We start from the raw sequence: 14853 nt of genomic DNA, 5'->3' as shown, positions 1-14853 counted from the left end.
GAGTGGGTGAATGGAAGAATGACTAGGTGGATGGGAGACTGAGTGGGTGAATGAGTGGGAGAATGAGTGGGAGAATGAGGGAATGAATGAATGAGAAACTAAGTGCTTGAATCAGTGATGAATGAGTGCCTCTATAAGTGAATGATGAATGATCGGATGAATGAGAGAATACATGGGAGAATGAATGGGTGCATGACTGAATACATGAGCGATGAATGATGAATGTGTGAGTGAATTAATGAATGAGTGAGTGAGCAATGAATGAGAGAGTGCGTGATGAGTGAATGGGTGAAAGCCTATGTGACTGAGTTAATGAATGAGTGAATAAGTGAGTGAGTGAATAAGTGAGTGAATGAATGAGGGAGGAGCGAGTGAGTGATGGAACAAATGTAATGGTCACTGAATGTCCGGCCCTCAGGCCCTCCACCTGGTAAAAATCAGTCTCCTTCCATCCCCAGGTGGACAGCCGTCCCAGGCACACAGTGACCTCTAACAAAGCTTAAGCCAAGGACACAGCAGCTTGCAGGGGTGAGGAGAGAGGCGCCGGCCTTGGAGGGGGAGGTGGGCGGGGGCGCAGTGGAGCTCATTGGAGATGCAGAGGGAATCCAGCGGCAGCCGCCTGCTCTGGCAGGGAGCGCGGGAAAAGACAAGAAAAATGAAGCCACCACAATCTCATTTTCTGAGGCCTGCAAGTCAGTCAGGAAATAGCTATTATTCCATCGCACTGTCGGTATTAAGTTATTTCCTTCACTAAATACGGGAATGTTCATGAATATCTATTGAGTCCCAGGTACAGGCCCCTCCTGGCTAGAGGCTCAGTTGCTCTGGCTTTACATTCCTCCAACAACACCCCTCAATCTTGCTGTGAAGTGAAAGACAATAGTATTTTAAATTGGTTAATAAATCTCTGGATTGATGCTCCTCGAAGGCCCGGGAACTTCGTCTCTATTACTCGAATAAAAGGGATCACATTTTAACCACTGCTGGCCTAGGGATTTGGGGGCGCTACCTAAGCCAACGGCTCCTTCTCCTTCCTGGGGAAGAGAGCGATAAGGGTTCAGGCCCCTGGGCTGGACAGAGAGCCCTCTTGGTGATCAGGAAATACTCATTCTCTAGCCTGTTTGGGCCCAGCTGCACATCCTGGGCCACTCTATGATCAGCCAGTTGCCCTGGATTCAAATAAAAGAAATTCCAAAGCAAAGCTCCAAGGACAGTGGAAGTGGGTGTCTGCATTCTTTAAAAAAGCCCCCCAGCATGGCGGAGTGTGGACTCAGTGGTAGAGTGCTGGCCAAGCATGCCTGAGGCCCTGGATTGAGCCCCAGCACTGCAAAAAATAAAAGCTGGCAAGCAAACAAAAAGCACTCAGACAAAGATGAGGCCATGGGAGGGGCACTGTTGGGAAAATACCCCCAAGGGTGGATCCTACCCACCTTCCTCCATGAGCACAGGTGCATTTGGGCATCTACTTTAGGACAGAGGAGGATTTAAGAGCCCACTGGATTGGGAAGGGAAGTCAGACTGAGCCGTCTCCCCTTGCGAAGTTTATTGCCATCTGCTGTACATTGTCTTCCCGAAGCCCATCCTCACACTTGGGAAGTGGAGAGCCCTAACACTGTCCACAGCTGAGAAAAACTGAGTCAGTACCTCTTCTGGACACCCAGTACCCAACCATCTAACACAGGGCCCAGTCCTAGCCCCAGCCCCAGGGTAGGGACACACAAAATAGTAATGGCAGAATTGGCTATTGCACAACTGCCAAGGTTACAGACGTGCAAACTGAAGGTGGAAAAGACAGATGGTTGGCCCCACCTCCCACTATGAGCTGGCTGGCCAATGACTCAGCCGAGAGAATTTGTACGCCTGTTACGCCAAGGTGTGGAGTCTAAGAAAGTAGAGACCAAGAGGCAAAAATAACGTGGTGTCCACTCTGACGGAGTTCAGCATCCCAGGGGGACCCTCACCTAGGATGATGAGGGAACAGATACTGCACAAGTGACCAGAGATATCCATGAGAACTTTAGGGGTGCCTAATTGCCAATAGGGAAATGGAGCAGCTGGTGGGATACACAGGGCCAGAGTGGGGCTGGGGGATGACACGGGGAGCTGCTCTGAACCTTTCTTCAGACTCTGAAGAGCTGAGGAGCTGAAGTGCATCTCTGAGACCTGGGCAGGTCTTCGGGAGCAGCAAGAGCCCCCGGTGTTCAGCCCCAGCTCCCAGCCCAAGATGTAGCTCAGAGGCAGTGCTCAGTATCCAGAGCAGGTAGATGAGCAGAGAGCTATCATTGCTGTTGTTGCTGTTGTTGTTGCTGCTGTTATTGTTGCTGTTGTTGCTGTTACTGTTGCTCTTGTTGATGTTCTCATTTCCTTTTTGCCTCTTTTGCAGAATACCCCCAAACCCTTGCCAGCTGAGCTTCACAATTACCTGAAGCCCTGTCAGCTCACTTACACCCCCAGACCTGTCCTCTGCTCCCTTTGTTCCAACCTGCAGTATGCTTTCACAGGGTGGCATCACTCTGCTCCTGAACCTTCCAGGCCTCTGCTCTCAGAGCCAGGTCAGAGGTCTCACCCTCAGGGTCACCGCTTCCTGGCTCGTCTTCCCCTGCCTGAGTCTGCCCCCTAGCTGCCGCCTTCCACCGTGACCACACCGCCTCTGCCCCTTCCCAAGCCTCAGGCAGCCTCACTCACCTCTTCCCTTATCACGCCTCCTGGCTCCGCCCTTACCCCCACAAGAGCCTGCTCAGGTGGTGGGATTCAGACCTCAGCAGTGGCTTGTTTTGTTTTGTTTGGGTGCTGGGGCTGGGATCCAGGGCCTCAGGAATACTAGGAAAGAGCTCAAGCGCTGAGCCTCACCCCCTCCGCCATCCTTATCTATTTCACATCCTCAGGGCTGGACTGTCTCCCAGTCTCCCGTTGTGCCAACACCCAGCACAGGGACGGACACAGATGCCCATAATGCTTGTCTGTGAAACTAATTACTTCTGTGCACCTACTGCAATAGAGTGAAAAAACAGGCCCAAACCTCTGCCCTCCCTGTGTCCATGCCCATGGCCATGTGACTTTTAAGGTCCCCAATACAGGGAGGGAGGCAAGATGCTTCCCCACCTCCAGAATCCGGCTGCTATAGGATCTGTTTTAGCCAACAGAATGTGGCAGAAGTGACGTCATACCAAATCTGAGCCTGGCCCTTAAGAAACCTAGTACCTTTCACTTTCCCTTTTGGGTTCTCCCAGGCCCCATGCTAGCCAACCAAGCAACCTTGCTGCAGGGCTACAGACACAGGGCTCTGCCACCTCTATCACCCCAGCCAACAGCTAGTCAGACACAGAACAGGTGACAATCATCCTAAACTAGTCAGGACTCACCAACTCACCAGCTTGCCTGCACCACCCTCTGGGACCAGCTAAGCCTGGCCTGCATCAGAACCATCCAGCTGACCTCTGAGTCCAAAAAAAAAAAAAAGAAGAAGAAGAAAAAACCAGCCAGGAGCTTTTGCCCCCTACCTCCTCCCAAGGGCAAATGTTCCCAAGGTTATTGTTGCTGTTTGTTACACAGCATCCTCCTGCTAATAGATAACTGATACATTTGTTACACCAAGATTTGTCCCATTATAAACTGTTACCAATCCAGGTTTCTTCTGGAAATTTTTACCCAACTGGAGAAGTCCGAACAGCAGAGTCTCCTGGAGTCGTTCAAAGCACTTGTCCCGAGACTGTCCCTAATGGAGCTGATGAAAAGTGACCCCCAGCTGACTGAGTGACCTGTCCTGCAGGTCAGCTGGAGCAGCCACACAACACAGACACCCTCAGCCAACCTCACACCCTGGCAGAGGCCCAGGCCCGAATGCTGAGCTCCATCTGGGGAATAAAGGCAGACACATCACTCTTTTGGACAAGCAATTTTTTTTGCATAATTGACAATTCTTGGCATATTCCCCTCTTCTCTGTGCACAGCCTGCCTTTCATGTCACTCAGGCACGTATGAGACACTCCGAGGTGACTTCCCTGAAAAGAGAAAGCCAGAGAGACCTCTGGCTCCCTACCCTTAAATATTCTACTTGTTATAAATTCCCCGAGGAGGCTTCTCTGCTCCAAACACCAGGGGAATAGGAAGGGGGAGGCAGAGAACAGCTCTCAGAGCAGCTCTTTGTACATGAGATTCTTTGGTTTGTATTAAAATATTCCCTTCTCCCCATAATTTATGAGCAGTCCAGGAATAAGAGGGTTCGCTTTGTCCCTGATCCTCCTCAAGCTAGAAATAAAACCAACAGGGTCAGAGTCATTGTCCCGGGGGGTGGGGTGAGGGGACAGAAGCTTCAGAGCTACTGATTCGAGTGGCGGGGAGGAACAAAGCAAATTCCCTTCCTGGGCACCTCCTGCCCTCCTCGTCACTGGGTGCGCAGAGCTGTCCTGTCAGCTGGTGTTATAGCCATCATGCCCTCTTCTTGGGCATGTGGCATCTTCTCATGAGCACAGAGCAGGTGAAATATGGGTCTTGAATTTAAGCCACCAGCGGCAGGCACCAGTGCCCTTAACTCTGACGCCTCCTCCTTTTCTACCTCACACATGGTATCCTCACTGCCTAAAAGACCCTTTCCTGCCTAATCAACACCCTCCTACTCCACCCTCAGAGCCCAGACCAAATGGCTCCTCAGCTAAGACAGTTTCTCTCCACTCCTTCATTGCCACAGTTCTTTGTACACATTTCTGGTTTAAAATAAATAAATAAAAAACTAATACAGTGGTAATTAACCTCTAGTATTATGTTTGTTCTTCGGTGCAGATAAGAGCACTTTGAAGGCTGGGCCCAAGTTTTATTTATCTGTAAATTCTCACAAATGAGCATGAGCTCTGGTCTTTCATCAGTAACCACAAATACTGCCTGGACGGCAAAGTGAAGAATGAATGAATGAATGAGTGAATGAATGAATGGTAGGATTTCAGGAGATGCCTCTTGGGTGAAGCTAAGTCCCTTAGAATAAAATCCTTGGAATCTAAAGCACTAATCTGCCTTCAGACTTCACATGGAACTGCCACTCTGTCAGTACATTTGACGCAGTTCGAGGGAGTGATGTCACCTACCAAGTGATGCTACCTGTTTCTCCTGCGAGGACAGCAGGTGTCTGACCCCTCTCAGCCCCTGCAGGAGAGCAGGCGAGGGCTCCTGTGAGCCCCTTCACATCTGCCTCTTGAGCTCACTCGGCCAAAGTCTTTCTCTGACAGGTGGCATCTGTCACCTGCTGCCCAACATCTCACCTGCTGAGAGCAGGGACTGTGGTCCTCAGAGCAGAAGCCCAGCCAAGAGGCGAGGCTGCGATACACAGGTGGGTGTCGTGAGTTGGTGGTCTGGCTCTGACCCAAAGGATGCTTTTTAACCCCAGATGTCAGAGGTAGGGGAGTCTGGGAGAAATAAAGTCCTTGAGTCTGGGAGGCCTCCAGCCTGTCCTAACCCTGTCACCTACTCTGGGGATCACAGACAAGTCTCCCAGTCTCTCTGGCCTCAGTTTTCTAATTCAAAACATGAGAATGGGGGGAAAGGAGCTGCCAGCCAGCAACCACCCCACATCGGCAACAGGCTCTTGCCTGGCACTCTCCTCTCCTGGATCCTGTACAATACAATGGGAGCAGGGATGTGGCCAGATACAAGGAGACTGTGGCCCAGAGAGGCACAGCTGACCTGCCCAGGACACACAGCAGCAAACGCACATCACACTGACTCCCAAGGAGTGTCCCAGCTGGAGCATAGCACAGGCCTGAGAATCCTCACACAGACAACATCACCACAACCACCCAGGAAGCCAGAGCAGGCCCGTCCTCCTCCCCTTCCTTCTCCTCCACCTCTTCTCTCTCCTTCCTCCCCTCCACCTTCTCCTCCTCCTCCTTCTCCCTCTCCTGCTCCTCACCTCCTCTTCTGTATATGTAATGCATTTATTTGTGTATGTTTTTATTTTAAAATTGTTCTAATTTTATATATTCTAGTCACTTTATTGAAGTGTGACTAGCCTACAAAAAGCTACACATATGTAAGGCACACCTGGATGACTCGGGCAATAATTATGGTCCCATGAAGCCATCGCCACTACAAGGGTCAAGCATAGCTATCGCCTCCCAACCCCCACCCCACTGTGACCCTGTTTTACTGGCAGGGACATTCAACACTGGCCCCGCCCTCTTTGTAGATTTTAAGAATGCAATGCAACTATATGAGCTACAGGCTCCAGCTATAGCATAGGTTTCTGAATAAGGGATTCATATCTAAGACATATTAGGAATTCATACAACTCAGTAATAGAAAGAAAGAAAGAAAGAAAGAAAGAAAGAAAGAAAGAAAGAAAGAAAAGAAAGAAATAGAAAGAAAGAAAGAAAAAGAGAAAGGAAAAGAGAAAGAAAGAAAGAAAGAAAGAAAGAAAGAAAGAAAGAAAGAAAGAAAGAAAAAGAAAGAAAGAAAAAGAAAGAAAGAAATAGAAAGAAAGGAAAAGAGAAAGAAAGGAAAAGAGAAAGAAAGAAAGAAAGAAAGAAAGAAAGAAAGAAAGAAAGAAAGAAAGAACCAACTGATCCAATGACCAAGTAGGAAAAAGACCTAGACAGACCCTTCTCCAAAGCAGATATCTGTCTGGCCCAGGCTTCTGACAGGCTAGAAGACACAAAGCAGCCTCTTCCTGAAACTTTTGGCTCCATGAGGTGATAGCGGGATGACAGATACAGAGGGAGGATCAAAGGAGGAAGTGAATAGGGACCACAGTTGGCAGGTGTGGCTTCAAAGAGCCTGGGTTCATCTCTTGTCTGTGACACATACAAGCTGTGTGGTCTAGGCCAGTACTTTACCTTCTCTGAGCCTCAGTTTCCTCATCTGCAAAATGGGGACAGTAACACTTCCTGTCACAGGCTGCAGCAATCCTTAATGACTCACTTCATGCCCCACAGCTTGGAACCTGCCCAGAAGAAGCAGTGAGTGTTATTATAATCTCACAGCTTAGCCAAAGACCCAGCAGTTGCAGATGGAAGACAGGAGAACACAGGCAAGAGAGAGGATGTTATTGTTTTCTTTTCTTTTCTCTTTAAATAAAAAACTCTCCTTGCTAAGCTTCCTTATCAATTCTATATTGCAATGAGCATTTTGATGCTTTGGTGAAATTAAATATACTAATAAAACTAATTTTATCTGTTCCTATTTTACTTCCTTCAATCAGGCTACAAAAAAACAAAATTACATACGAAGGTAGACTGTTTAGTTATCCATTTTTTAGGGAAAAAAGTTCTCCAGAAAACTAAAATTCAACAATAAAAAAAATCATCTATTCTGAGTCCAGCCACTTCCTGAGTGTGTGAACTCAGGCAGGATGCTTGCCCGTAGTGAGGCTTCGTTGCCCCTTCTGTACAATGGGAAGCATTCTCTGAGGAGACGTGATGAGGGACTGGCACCATCTCACTCATATTTGGTACAGGGTGACGCCCCAGGTAGCAGCATAGTGGCCAGTGATGCAAGTGGTGGTCCCAGACATGATAACGGAGCTGAAAACCTACTGTCTGGTGAGGTCAACACATCGTAGCTCAACGTATGACTGATGCATTGTGGTGATGCTTGTGTGAACAGACCTACTGTGCGCCCAGTCGTGTAAGAGTGTGGCACACACAGTCACACAGCGTACAGTACGTAATATTTGATGATAATGAATGATTACATAACTGGCTTACATACGTACTGTACCATACCTGTGATCATTATTTTACAGTGTATTTGTGCTTATTTGAAACTGTCTTCTTACACCAGCAGCGACCTTCTGCTCCTACGGTCGTGTTTATCTCTTCTGCATGCAGAGAGAGGCCACGGCAGCGACCACCTGTACTAGCTAAGTTTGTGGAAGCAGAATCTGGACATGCATAGTGACAGCATGGCTTAACGATGCATTCCGAAGATCATGTCTCACTTGCTGTGCAGGAGAGATGTGATGGGAAAATACAGGGGATGTTTACATTTTAAAACTTCTTACAGTAAAAGCCACAGTGGCCAATAACCCCCCTCGGAACATCTCCCCTCGACTCAATGAACTTATCCCATCATTCTTGCCCCCTTCTGAAGCAGGTCGAGAAGTCCTCTTTCATGAATGTCTTGGGTGCCATTTTCTGGCATGATATGATTTGATTCCAAAAATTCCCCTTTTATGGCCATTTTGACTTTGGGGAAAAGGCAGAAGTTGTGCAATGCCAGACCTGGAGGAAAAGGTGGGTGAGGACACACTGAACTATTTCTACAAGGCTGTCTTCCAGTGGATGGCACTTGGTGAGCACATTCACTGTATTTTTTATCACATGGTATGAAGACATGAAAGAGAATTTTCAGAACTGCTTCAGAAAGTGGCAAGCATGATGGGACAAGTGTGTTCAAAGTGAGGGGTAGTATTTAGATGGGGATTAATGACAATGTGTCTTTTACTAGAACAAATTTGTTTATTTAAACACACACTGGATTTTTTGATCAGCCCTTATAGATGAGCTTCCCTGGTCATGAGCTTCTGGCCGTGGCCTGGGACAATCTCACCCCAGCAGAAGGCTCAGGAGAGGCTTCTGGAGGGCATAATGGTCTGCCGCCTGGGACCTCTGTGGGTACAAGTCTCCTCCTGCTGTCCTGGCTCTGGGAGCAGGGTAAAGCATCCTGACCCATGGAATCAACTGCAAAAGACCCCAAAGGACCTTCTGCTCCCTCTGTGACCTCTAGGCTGGGCCACCTGATCCCAAAGGCTTGTGGCTCCTGCCCAGCGTCTACCCTGCTCACAAAGTTTTATGAGAGAGGCAGGGGCAGAGGGCAGGAAGCGGACTTGGCTGGGGCCCCTCCCTGGCTCTTGCTTTTGCTCTTCTGCAGCTCACAGGGCTGAGCAAGCAGGCAGCCCACGCTGCTGAAGCCAGGCCTTATCCCTCCATCCCTGTGTGCCTTTTCAGGAGCCAGAGCCCGGCCTCTCTGGCCAGGGAGAAGCCCACTGTCAAACAGAATGGGCGTGACACACGGCTGTAGAGGATATCTGCTGCCCATCCTCCCAGGCGAGCTAAAGGCTTGCTGCTGTCTAGCTGACTCATCTCCCTGCACCCCCAGGTACACAGCAGAGAGGTCATTGTACCCCAAGGCCAGATCTTCCAAGGACGGGAAAATTGTAACAGTCCCCACTACTCTTTACTCTCACCTCCACCTGCCACCTGCTAACCTAGATGGAATTCCAAGTGGGCCAGAAGACAGGATCCTGGTCATAGTCTTCCACCCAGCTCACTGTGTTACCTTTGTGGTCCTGAGCAAGCTCATTCTCCTTGCTGGGACTCCACGGTGTCTCCAAACCACGCTGCGGACCTCGAGACACTGAGGGAGTGGAGTGAGACAGGCGCCAAGGAACATTAACCAGCTGGTCATTTTGCATAAGTGGCCACTGTTACGGTTTAGATCTAGAGTGTCCCCCAAACTCTTGTGCAGTCAAAGCTGAGGCTTTTACAAGGTGATTGGATGGTGAGGATGAGGTACTCAGCCGTGGATAAATGTGCTGTTAGGAGGTGAGACATGAGCAGAAGAGACAGTCACTGTGGGCGTGGCCTGGAAGGACCTAGCTTCCTCCCCAGCTCCTCCCTTTTCACCCTGCTTCCTGGCTGCTGTGATATGAGCAGTTTTCCTCCACCAGACCCTTCCACCATCCCCTTCCTGCCCTGCAACCAGCCAACGATGAGCTGAAAATGTGAGCCCAAATAAACCTCTCTCCTTTAAGTTGTGAGTGCTGCCCATTGTGTCTCAGTGATGAGGCGAGAGACTGAGACAGATGCACACATCTCTCCAAGCCTCAATGTTCCCATCTGAGAGATGGGTATATTAATAACACCACGCCCCCCATGCAGTGGTTTAAATTAGAACATTATTTTTTTCTAAAGTGCTTAGCACAGTGCCTGTCACTTGGCACATGTTTGCTACATGGTGACCACTGGTGGTGTGTGGGACACCAATTCTCAGACTGAGGGAGTGGTCATGTGGAGCGGCTGTCAGTCCTGGGATGTAAGTATTCCTACAATGGCTAAGTTCAAGCTGGTGGCTTATTCAGCTTCTCAGTCTCCCGACTGTGTGACCCTCAGCTCTAGAAAACCGCTGCATGTCAGCTCTGGCCCCCAGGGCCACTGACTGTATTCTTCTCATTAGTATCCACACCACTCTGCATCTTTGTTTACTTGTTGTATCTTTTTTTTTAACATTTAATGAAACTACGTAATGAATCTTACTTCCACACTGGCTTTCACAGGTTAAAGGCGGCTTGAAAGTCATAGCAGCGAGTGACCTGGTAAGGTGCTCTCCAGCTCCTGAGGGTATCCCAGAAGCGCCACATCCAAGTCCTTCCTCTCACGGAAAATGCCCCAGACACTCTTCAGAGCACAGAGCCCTGCTCCATCCCCTTCTCTCTCATGAGCCTATACAGGCAAGTCAGAAAATGCAGACTGAAAGAAGGACACAGAAGGACTAGGAAGGTTCTTCCCCAACAAATTCTTGCTGTGTGACCTCAGAAAAATTAAGCAACCTTTCTGAGCCTCATTTTCCTCTACTAGCATACAGTGCTACTCCAAAGGGTTAATAAGAAAATGCATGTAAAACTCGCATGAAATGTCCATCACGTGTGGAATAAGCATCACTAAAGTGTACCTATAATTAAGATATGAAGAGCAACATGGCCATCCTGTCCAGAGCTCTGCTCTTCCTGAGGGAGTCTGTGGACTTTGTGCTATAGCTCCACAAAGCCGATCCTGCTAAGTAGCCTCCCTCTCTGCTCACCTCCCATCCCCTGCCTCCTCCCTGACACCCCTATTGTCCCGGGATTAATTTATTTATTTTTTTTTCTGAATCCTCAAAGTCTATCAAGCTGTGGAGTGGTTGAATGGATTTTTTAATTAATTGAAGCAGAATCAATGAAAAAGTGATGCTGTCGGCCCTGGTAGGGTGGGGAGCCATCTCGGCTGCAAGAAATAATGGATGGCCGGTGGGGGAGGGAACATTTATCAAGCTGTGGTCAAGCTGTAGGCATTGCAGCTGGGAGGCCCAGCACAGGCCGTGGGACACAGGATGGGAGTAGACAGGGGCCAACATGCCTGCCCAGAGCCTAGCAGATCTGAGTCCAGGCCTCCCCCACCTTAGTTAACAGCTGTGTGGGCTTGGATGTCCAACTGCACCTCTCTGAGCCCCAGTGGCCTCATGGTCTTCCTGTGAGGGTTCATTTCTAACACCTGCCGCAACACTGATGGAGGACATTGACTGGGCCAAGGGCAAGAAGTGAGACGCAAAAGCACAAATGTGGTAGGATCCACCTACATGGCTGCTGTGGTTTAGGTCTAAAATGACCCCCAAATGTCTCACATGTTCAATGATAGGGCTCTCAGAAGGCAATCGAAGCAGGGGGTCACTGAGGAGGCAGAGCCTTGTTGGAGGAGTCCCTGGGGGGCATAACCAGGAAGGATGGCTCTTGCCCCTGCCCACCCCCTCTGTCTCTCCTGGCTACTTCTCTGCTCTCTGTTCCAGCCACCATACAATGAGCAACTGTCCTCCACGATGCTTCTGCTTTGGAGCTGACCATAGACTGAACACTCCAAAACTGTGAGCCAAGTTAATCTCTCCTTTACATTTCAGGTTCAGGTACTTCACCTCAGGGACAGGAAAGATGACTAATACAATAGAGTACCTAGGATAGACTGGTTCCCAGATTCAGAAGATGGAATAGAAGTCACCAGCAGCTGCAGAGCTCATATTTGGTGAGCACAAAACTTCTGTTTGGAAAATAAAAATCCTTCAAATGGACAGCAGCGATGCTTGCACAACATTATCCATGCACATAATGCCACTGGACTGCACACCTAAAAAATGATTAAAATGGTGACTTTGGTAATTGCACGCATCTTACTATAATAAAAAAGAAACAAGGCCTCCGTTTGTTTGGCACTGCCTAGCTCCTAGCTATTGATCACTAAATATAAAATATACACTACTGTTATTATCATCGGCATCCTCATTTAATCCCTGGAGTGAAGTATTCACAGACGCGGTAGATTGCAAAATACGACCCAAAACTCTTCCCATCAAACATGCACACTTCTTGCAAAGTGCAAACTGCCTCTGTGGCTCCTTCTCTCTCCAAAGGCAGGATGTGCTTCCCATGGCTGGAACTCAGCTTTGTCAGGGTGTGTTTTACCACCCATTTCAGTTGGTCCTTGGCTGGGCAGCTTGCTTTGGCCACGTTTCCTGTAGCTGCTGCAACAAGTGGCACAGGGAAACACACCTATAATCCCAGGATTCTGGGAAGGCTGATGGAGGAGGACGGCAAACTCAAGCCCCACCTGGGCAACTCCGTGACTTAGACCCTGCATCAAAATAAAAAATATAACAAGGGTTGGCAATGTAGCTCAGTGGGAAAGCACTGGAATTAACCTCCAGGATTGCCATAAAAAGAAAAAGCCATGCAAACGTAATGGCTTAAAAGCAGCACAAATTTATTCTCACTTCTTGTGCCTAGAGGCTCAGAATAAGTCTTCAAGGCGAGGGCAAGGGTGGCCCAGGGCCAGCTCCTCCTAGAGGCTCCACGGGAGAATGTGTTTCCCTGTTGCTTTCAGAGACGAGGAGCTGCCCTCATTCTGTGGCTTGGAGCCACTCCCTCCATCTTCAGAACCCTTTTCCCAACCCCTGTCCCAGCATCAATCAGATCTCCTGTCCTATGTACCCAGCTGCCTTCTTCTTAGAAGCACTTGTGCTCTCCTCAGGGGCACACCCCCTAATCCAGGATAATCTCCCATCTCACGGTCCTGAACTTAATCCCAGCTGCAAAGCCCCATGGACGTGAAAGGGAATATGCACAGGTTCCAGGGATCAGGACATGGGCATTTTCAGGTTGGGGAGGAAGCATTATCCAAGCTACAACAACCAGGAAAAGTTAGTAAATGTGACAGAGGAGAGAGCTGGAGATGCACTGGGCCTGGGGCTGGCACTTTCTACCTGTTTCTACCTGACACCCACTCCAGCCTGTTAGATGGCAGGAGACATGTGGCCCTGTCACTCTTATCCCCCAGCCTGCAGCCAGCCTGCAACAACGGGGTCACCTGCTGACCAGCCACTCACTGACAGCCAGGTCTGACCTGCAGAAGAACCACCTGGCTGAACCCAGCTCAATCAATGGCCACAGAATGCTGAGCGAAACAAATCGTTCTTTGTTGAAACCACTGAGTTTCATGCAATTTGTTACACAGCAAAAGCTAGCTGAGTTAGGTGACCGCCACTGAGAAGGTGGGGAAAGGGAGTCCTTATGAAACATCTACTCACAAAAGGTGCATTTCTCACATGACCTCACTGGGCCCTCACAGATTCCACTCAGGGAAGTAGTCATTGTTCCCATATTCAGACAAGAAAACTGAGGCTCTAAAGGGAATCCATTGGTTAAAGACCATGAAGGGTAGAGTTTGCAAATCCAGGAGTCAGGTCTTTCTGACTCCAAAGCCATCACTGTTCCACCAGGCCTACCCTGTTGTAAAATCAGGCAGGGTCAGTATTTTTTTTCTCTGAGGTTGGTCTGCCCCTGCCTCGTACCTCCTCCAGCAAACTCCTACACCAGGGTGAAGGAGGACAGCACAGCAAAGAAGCATTCAGACGCTGAAGTCACAGTCAGATTCCAGCTCTGCCTGGCTGTAGACCCTGGGCGAGTCAATTCAGCTCTCTAAGCCTTCACTCCCTCCAACAGGAGAGCATGATCAGATCTACTTTACTGAATACTACGCTTGTTCTGAACAAAGAATAGAACACCACAAAAGAATAGAAAGAAAAATGGAACCTTACTGGGACACCAAGGCCCCATGCACACTCTGTGACTCCTCCTCTCTCCAGCCCTCACCGGTCCGATCTGTGCCCTGAGAGGGTGAATTCAGAACTGTTCCTCTTCCTCCTGCCATTCTGTCACTTTAGGACTTTGTGCTCCTCACCCCCCTTGGCCCATTGTGACATCACTGTGGCCTCCCAACACATGCACAGGGGGCCCAGAGGGTCTGGGTCTTCAGCAGGGTGCTGCGATTTACTGATGGTGTCCACCCAACTCCATCCGCAGTCCTCTGACGAATCTGGGTGCAGAAAGCAGGGGGAGGACTCCCAGGAAGAAGGAGAGAGGGCTGTCTTTGAAGTGAATGACATGAATTATTTCAACCTAACTTACTAATTAAGACCTCATTAGCAGCCCAAATTTGTGATAGATCAGCAGAGAACTTGGCACAATGGTTTAATTTAATGATTTCTTGCATTACTTTGTTAATCATCTTTAGTCTGATTTAATTTATGCCAATGTGACTGTCCTAATTTCTAATTAAGGCATTGATGGCAGGGACAGCCGCCATCGCATAAGAATTTCAATCAAGGCTGATACAAAAGCAGATATTCGTTTTTAAGGCCTGTGCAATGGCAATTTACTAAGCTGTCTGCTTATTGTTTCATTTCCCCGGGACAGGTTGAGGGAGGGTCTGGTCTTTGCCTAGGGCAGATGGTTTCTCACTAATCACAGACCTTCATAATCATCAATCTTTTAAGGCTCTGAAAAAGACCTTAGGGATTAACCAGACCAGCCTCTTCAGTTCACACGTCAGCCAACCGCGACCAGAGAAGGTGAGGAGCTCACCCAGGGTCACACAGCAAGTTAGCAAGGCACTGGGAGGGGACCGAGGACCCCACTTCCCTCTGTGACTAGCCACTTGTCAGGCCCTCCGCAGCACGAGGCAGCTTCTGGAGGAGTTGCTATTCTCTGGGATTTGGAAGAGTGAGTTGAAATTGGGGTGATAATTCCAATCACTCCTAGCACTTGAAGGAGACCAGGCTCTGAGT

General features: G+C 49.0%; 1 long non-coding RNA gene across 5 annotated transcripts in view; it reads right to left on the bottom strand.

Annotated features, from left to right (window-relative positions):
• Positions 1-13950, bottom strand: part of LOC102018892 — a 19900-nt gene extending 5950 nt beyond the window's left edge. For 2 of the 5 annotated variants that reach the window (XR_001236280.1, XR_001236279.1), the window contains exons 1-5: positions 13825-13950; positions 12281-12362; positions 11687-11858; positions 9265-9520; positions 6822-6928 (exon numbers count right to left, since the gene is read on the bottom strand). This is a non-coding gene — a long non-coding RNA (uncharacterized LOC102018892). Of the gene's footprint in view, positions 1-3880; positions 4002-6821; positions 6929-9264; positions 9521-10255; positions 10455-11686; positions 11859-11992; positions 12363-13824 lie in introns of those variants that run through there. The other 3 variants (XR_262813.2, XR_001236281.1, XR_001236278.1) reach the window with 3 other exon arrangements.
• Between the last annotated feature and the right edge of the window lie 903 nt (positions 13951-14853).

The sequence above is a fragment of the Chinchilla lanigera genome, unplaced genomic scaffold (assembly GCF_000276665.1).
Source record: "Chinchilla lanigera isolate Chin_1 unplaced genomic scaffold, ChiLan1.0 scaffold00054, whole genome shotgun sequence".
In the NCBI taxonomy this organism is placed as follows: Eukaryota; Metazoa; Chordata; class Mammalia; order Rodentia; family Chinchillidae; genus Chinchilla; species Chinchilla lanigera.
This window is presented reverse-complemented; position numbering and strand designations above follow the sequence as displayed.